Below are 6994 nucleotides of genomic sequence, written 5' to 3'. Positions count from 1 at the left end.
AGTAAATTAATTAATATGTATTTTATTTAAATGGTATACGAAAGAAAATTTTATAATGTTTTAAAAAATAAAAAATTAAAAGGTAATAAACTAGGATAAATAATATTTTTATTGTGAAAAACATTCAAATAAACACAATGTATTATAGACAATTAATTGACCTTATCAATGAAAATTATATTATTTAACCACAAAAAAAAAAGAAAAGCTTTTAAATGGTTTTTAATTAAAATAAATATTAAAAATACTTTATCTATCAAATGTGCAGAAACAAATGTTGGTTTAGTAATGAATACACCGCTGATGATTTTGTGCCATAAACTTGATGTGAGAGCAGATATTATAACAAGCTAATTAACTGTATCTGACTTCAGTTCTGGGATCAATTCAATGTCCTACAGAAGTTTCGCCCTTCGATGTAGCTTATTGTTGTTTTCATGTAGGTAATATATAACTGAGATGGAAAGTTGAAACAAGATTAACAAGAGCTATTGGACGGATTAGGTCATCATGTGATGTGAGATTCTTTGCTATCCTTAAATCAATTGCATGGCTTATCCCTCCGCATACTTTGCAACACATATGATGTAGCAGACAGCAGTTAATGGTTGCAGTAAGCTCATTCAATTGGTATCGCATTCCATGATAAAGGGACCATGGAGTCATATTTACATCTTGTTTCTCTTAATGGCACTGTTTCCTTTGGTCATTGTCAAAATACTGAATTCTTGGAGCAAGTTTTTCAGGGACCATTCTTGTTTTTCATAATTGGAGCATTAGCCCTCGTGTTTTGTGCAATGGATACCGTATCTTTAGGAATCAAACTGACTCGTCCGTAAAATATATTTTTCGTCTAAAATGTTTGAAGAGGTATAGAGAGTCAATGGAGTACATTGTTTGAAGAGGTATAGAGAGTCAATGGAGTACATTGGAGGTTAAGGAGTAGGACATCAAATGTTTATTATTTCTGGAATGATTATTCTGAATAGTATGGGTATATTGTGTTTGAGAAATTAGTAATATTTTATTCTAGATGTTTATTTTTTAACTCATATTGGACTAAATAAATAGTCCATTGTACACATTGTACAAATATTTTATTGGCTCCCTAACAAAATTCAAAATATTTTTACCGTTGTGATAAGTATGAGGTGGATGTCTATTTTTTAATATTGTTCAAGATATTAAAAGAGATTATAATTAATTAGGTTTTGAAATAATAACCCCTTATATGTATAAAAATAGAGTAGTATAGTTGAGACAGAACACACATCAATAACAATAATCCTTTTTTCTTCTATACTGTTAATATTCTTCTTTTTCTCTTTATGTTACTATACATATTAAGTAAATGTATGAATCATCTCTATTATATTAAGTCAATTATATTAGCGAATATTAATACTAAAGTTTTTTATTTACACACTTTTATTTTATATTTAGTACATCTTCTTTATTTATTCATTTTACAACATGTTATCAGCACGAGACTCTAATAAAAATTTAGGAGGACTAAGGTAATAAATTTTCATTATGTCAAAACTCTCTCATCTTGAATTTAATGCTCTTGATATATGTGAAAACAACTACTTATCATGGATACTAGATGCTGAAATCCATCTTGTTCAATGGATCTTGGAGATACCATTAAGGCTGAAAATAATGCATCCCAGAAGGATAAAACCAAAGTCATGATCTTCCTTCGTCGTCATCTTGACAAAGGATTGAAAAATGAATATCTCACACTAAAAGATCTTGCAGATCTATGAAAATATCTTGAAGAAAGGTATAATCATCAAAAGACAGGGATACTTTCTCAAGTCCGATATGAGTGGACGCACTTCCGTCTACAGAATTTTAAATCCATAAATGAATACAATTAAGCAATGTTCCTAATTACCTCACGAATGAAATTATATGGAGAAAAAATAACTGATCATGACATATTAGAAAAAACTTTTTCGACTTTCCACGCCTCGAATGTGCTCTACAGCAGTAGTATCGAGAAAAAGAATTTAGAAAATATTCTGAGCTAATTTCTTGCCTTCTTGTTGATGAACGCAACAATGAGATGCTTTTAAAAAAATCATAAAGCGCGCCCAGTTGGTGCCTGATGAGCGGATTCCTGTGTGATCTAGAATTTCACAAATAAGTTCTCGTTGAGAGTATAACTTCTAAACCAACAAGAATCCTTTCATACAAAAGTTTGGTTGTCACGATTAACAAACCCCTAAAATCAATAACCGAAGTATTTAAACTTCAGGTCGTCTCTCAAGGAATTGCAGGAAAGTGTATTTATTATTGGTTATGAGATTTTTTGAGAAATTTTGTAACGAGGAGTGGGAAAATAAATAATTATAATTTAGAGCAATAAAAAAATTAACGAGAGGTTTTATGTAATTAAAATAAAAAGCCTTGACCGAGGGTAGATTAATCGGAAGTTCTATTCTTGTTGGATTTCCCAAGATTAATAGTAATAGGTCGTTGTTTCTACTTAGTTAACCCTCAACGAATGAAGGAAAGTTAAGTAGTTGAGCTAACTCCTATTCACAAGTCCTAATCCTCTCCATTGGAAAAATTAGCGTTAGTGACTAGAGAGTCAGCTAACAACTTTCAATTACAATTTAACTCTTGAGTCTTCCAACTCAAGGGTCTCCTATTAATCAACTCCAAAATCAAGTTGAGAATCTACTCCATTGACATGGATGCCATGTTCGCATGCATGTAAAGAGAGTAGAAAGAAGACATGATAATTTTGGAATTGAGTTGAGATAATCAAGCAAATAAAGAAATTAAATAGAAAAATACTCTTGCATTAATAAATTCCAAAATTGAAGATATCCATGTGTAACTCTGAACAAAGTAAATAGGGATTAAAAGAGTAAGGAAATAGAAAACAAACTAGAATGATAAAGACTTCAACGGAGGTAGTAACTCTTTCAATATCCAACTCAAAAGCATAAAACTAGGAATCCTAAAATCTAGAGATAGGAGAGAGCCTCTCTTTCTAGAAACTACATCTCAAACCTAAAATTATGTATAATGAGAAGTGTGTCCCTGAATGCCTCATGATTCCCCCACTCTACAGCTTCTATTCTGTGTTTTCGGGCTTGGAACTGGGCCAAAGTGGAGCCCAGAAATCGCCCCCAGCATTTTCTGCGTTTTCTGCACGTGTGGTGTAGTATTTTATAACCACACTACTAACCGGCAAGTGCACCGGGTCGTACCAAGTAATACTTTACATGAGTAAGGGTCGATCCCACGAGGATTGATGGATTAAACAACAATAGTGTTTGATAGGATTAGTTAGACAAACAAAAAATAGTGTTTGGAAGTTCAAAAACATTAACAGTAAATTTGGAATATGAAAAGACAGGCAGATAAATAAGTTGGGAATAAAATATTGAGAAAACAGTTACAGTTTTAGAGTTATCTATTTTTCTGGATTAAGTTTTCTTACTAACTATTTTAATTATGCAACATTTAATTCATGGCAAACTATGTGTGACTAGACCCTAATTTCTTAGACCTTCATAGTCTCCTCTAAAATTCATTAACTGCCAATTCCTTGGTCAATTAATTCCAATTAGAGGGTGATCATCAATTTCTAGTTTATATGCCAAAAGAATCCTAATTATCCAAAAATAAGGGGATTATATGTCACGTATCCCGTTAAATACAAACAATTAGAAATTCAGTATAATATATTTTCAAGCTGTTGTTCAAGTAAAGAGTTTTTCCAAATTTTACAAGAACTCAAATAGAAAGATGGTCATACTTCCGTTCCACCCAAATTCATAAAATAAAGAACGAAAACAATTATTGAAATATAAATCAAAACATGAATTAAATTAGAAAGATCAAATGAATCAATCCATACAAATAGACAGAGCTCCTAATTTTAACAATGGAGGATTTGTTGCTCATGGAATGTGGATTGTAAATTTGTATAGAATTCCCTAATGGAATCCCCCTGTTGGAATCTCCTTAATAGAAGAGAAGTCTCCCCTTTTTATAACTAATCCTAATTAATTTGAAATCTAATATTTTAAATTAAGATAATATCTTTTCCTCAAGATAAGATTTAAAATCAAATTTGAATTTAAATCATAATTAACTAACTACTATACGTCTTGTAACGTGGGGACCACTTGACTTCACTGGATCCGCGCTTAACTTGGGTGCTAAAATGGGGCCCAGAAATCACCCCCAACAGTTTCTGCATTTTCTGCATGTGGCGCATGTCACGCGTACGCGTCAGTCACGCGTACGCGTCGATGGTCTTTTCTGCTAGTCACGCGGACGCGTCGGTCACGCGCACGCGTTGCTGTGAAATTCTTCAAGTCACGCGTACGCGTCAGTCACGCGCACGCGTCGCCATGGATACCTCCAAATCATGCGTATGCGTCAGTCACGCGTACGCATCGCTCCTCGCAGTCATCTCCTTTGATTCTTGTGCTACAGAAAACTCCATCAAATCCAGTCGAATGCTACCTAAAATAAATAAAATTGCACAAAACTCAAAATAGCATCCATAGTGGCTAAAATATATTTAATTCTTAATTAAACTCAACAAATTAGATGTAAATTCACTAGGAAAAGATAGGAAAGATGCTCACGCATCAACGTGGCGTATGTCACGCGTACGCATCGATGGTCTTCTTCGCGTGTCACACGTACGCGCACACTCAGGTACATGCACGCGTCGCTCCTCGCTGGTTATCTCCTTCAATTCTTGTGCTCCTTCTATTTGTGCAAGCTTCCTCTTCATCCTCTAAGCCATTCCTGCCCTATATAGCCTGAAAACACTTAGTGCACGGATCACAACATCGAATGGTATAAAGGGGAATTAAAAATACAAAATTTAAAGGCTTAGGAAGCAAGTTTTCAACCATAGAATAAAATTGGGAAGAAATTGTAAAATCATGCAAATTGTATGAATAAGTGTGAGAATAGTGGATAAAATCCACTCAATTAAGTACAAGATGTACCACGAAATAGTGGTGCATCAAATCTTCCCACACGTAAACATTAGCATGTCCTCATGCTAAACTCAAGAGAGCCAAAAGAGTGAAGGCAGAATGATGGAACTTATGCAATGTAACCTATTTAGATGTGAATGCAACTACATGCAAAAAATGATTCTACCTGCTTGGTTAAAAGTAAATCAAATTCTCCAAGAACAAATATGAACTGGATTTCACTAATTCAAATCATAAAATAAAGTGCAAATAAACTTGCAGAAGAAAATAGCTCATGAAAGCCGGGAACAAAGAATCGAGTATCGAACCCTCACTGGAAGTGTATACACTCTAATCGCTCAAGTGTTTAAGGTTCGATTCTCTAAATTCTCTACTAATCTTGCTTTCTAAGGCTTGCTCTTCGTCTACCAAATAATAGAAATTTAATGCACAATTACACAAATCAAGAGATCTTTTAAGGGTTGTAACGGGCTCAAGGTCAAGGTAGGATTGTATTTGGTCAAGTGGACTAAAATCTGAATCCTTAATTTACCTAAACTTTCCACCTAACTTAGGACAATCCATGTAATTAAAATGCAAAATCTAACTACCCATTAACTATGTTTTGTCACATATTCATACATCCCAAATTTGAGTACAGTACATATGCATTGCTATCACCATTTACTTTGGGACATTTTGTCCGCTTTTATTAATTGCTCTTTTTTTCTTTTCTTTTTCTCTTTTTTTCTTTTTATTTTTCTTTTCTTTTGTTTTTTTTCTCAATGCATATGATTAAGATATTAAGTGCAAGAATATATGCTCAACTATTTTTTTTTCACAAATTCACCAACAATATACAATACTCAATTTCCAAACCAAATACTTTCAATCCCAATTTCCCCACACTTAATTTGTGAGCACTCTCACTAGTGTAAGCTAACTAAGGATTCAAATTAGGGACATTATTGTTTTTCACTTAGAGTTAGTGATGAGCTAAAGTAAAGAACTAATGGGTAAAATAGGCTCAACTTTGGTTTGCAAAGGATAATGAAAAGGTTAAGGCCATATAGGTATGTGAGCTATAGTGAACAAAGGCCTCAATCATATAAGTTCATGCATACATCAAACAATGGAAATATAGAATCAAGCAAGATATAGATCACAATTTTAGAGAGAACAACACACACCAAAGTAAAACAATGGTTGATAAAATGCAACCAATCAGATAGGCTCAAAATCTCACTGGTTTTGTGTGTTCGAGCTCTATAACCATGTTCCAAAATAAATTTCTTCAAACAAGTTTAACAAAAATTTAATTCAAATTAGTGAAATGCTATAAAATAATTTCTTGGAAAAGAGTTCATCACTTCAACCAAGTAGTACATACATGTAAGCAATTAACTACATATGCAATCTACTATGCAATGCAACAACTCAATAACAACGAAAACTAAACATTGTTATTGAAAAGAGAGTAACTAACCCACGGAGATCGGTATCGACCTTCCCGCACTTAAAAATTACACCGTCCTCGGTGTATGCTAAGATGTGCAAGTGGACGGGTGGCTACAACTGATGAGGTTTCCCAAAAGAGTGTTGATGAGCGGATAATTTATACGCTTTTTGGCATTATTTTTATATAGTTTTTAGTAAGTTTAAGCTACTTTTAGGGATGTTTTCATTAGTTTTTATGCTAAATTCACATTTCTGGACTTTACTATGAGTTTGTGTGTTTTTCTGTGATTTCAGGTAAATTCTGACTGAAATTGAGGGATTTGAGCAAAACTCTGAAGAAGGCTGACAAAAGGACTGCTGATGCTGTTGGATTCTGACCTCCCTGCACTCGAAATGGATTTTCTGGAGCTACAGAACTCCAATTGGCGCGCTCTCAACGGAGTTGGAAAGTAGACATCCAGGGCTTTCCAGCAATATATAATAGTCCATACTTTATTCGAAGAATGACGACGTAACTTGGCGTTAAACGCCAAGTTCATGCTGCTGTCTGGAGTTAAACGCCAGAAAAACGTCAT

This window comes from Arachis duranensis, chromosome 7 (genome assembly GCF_000817695.3).
Source record: "Arachis duranensis cultivar V14167 chromosome 7, aradu.V14167.gnm2.J7QH, whole genome shotgun sequence".
NCBI lineage: Eukaryota > Viridiplantae > Streptophyta > Magnoliopsida > Fabales > Fabaceae > Arachis > Arachis duranensis.
Note: the sequence above shows the minus strand (reverse complement) of the source record.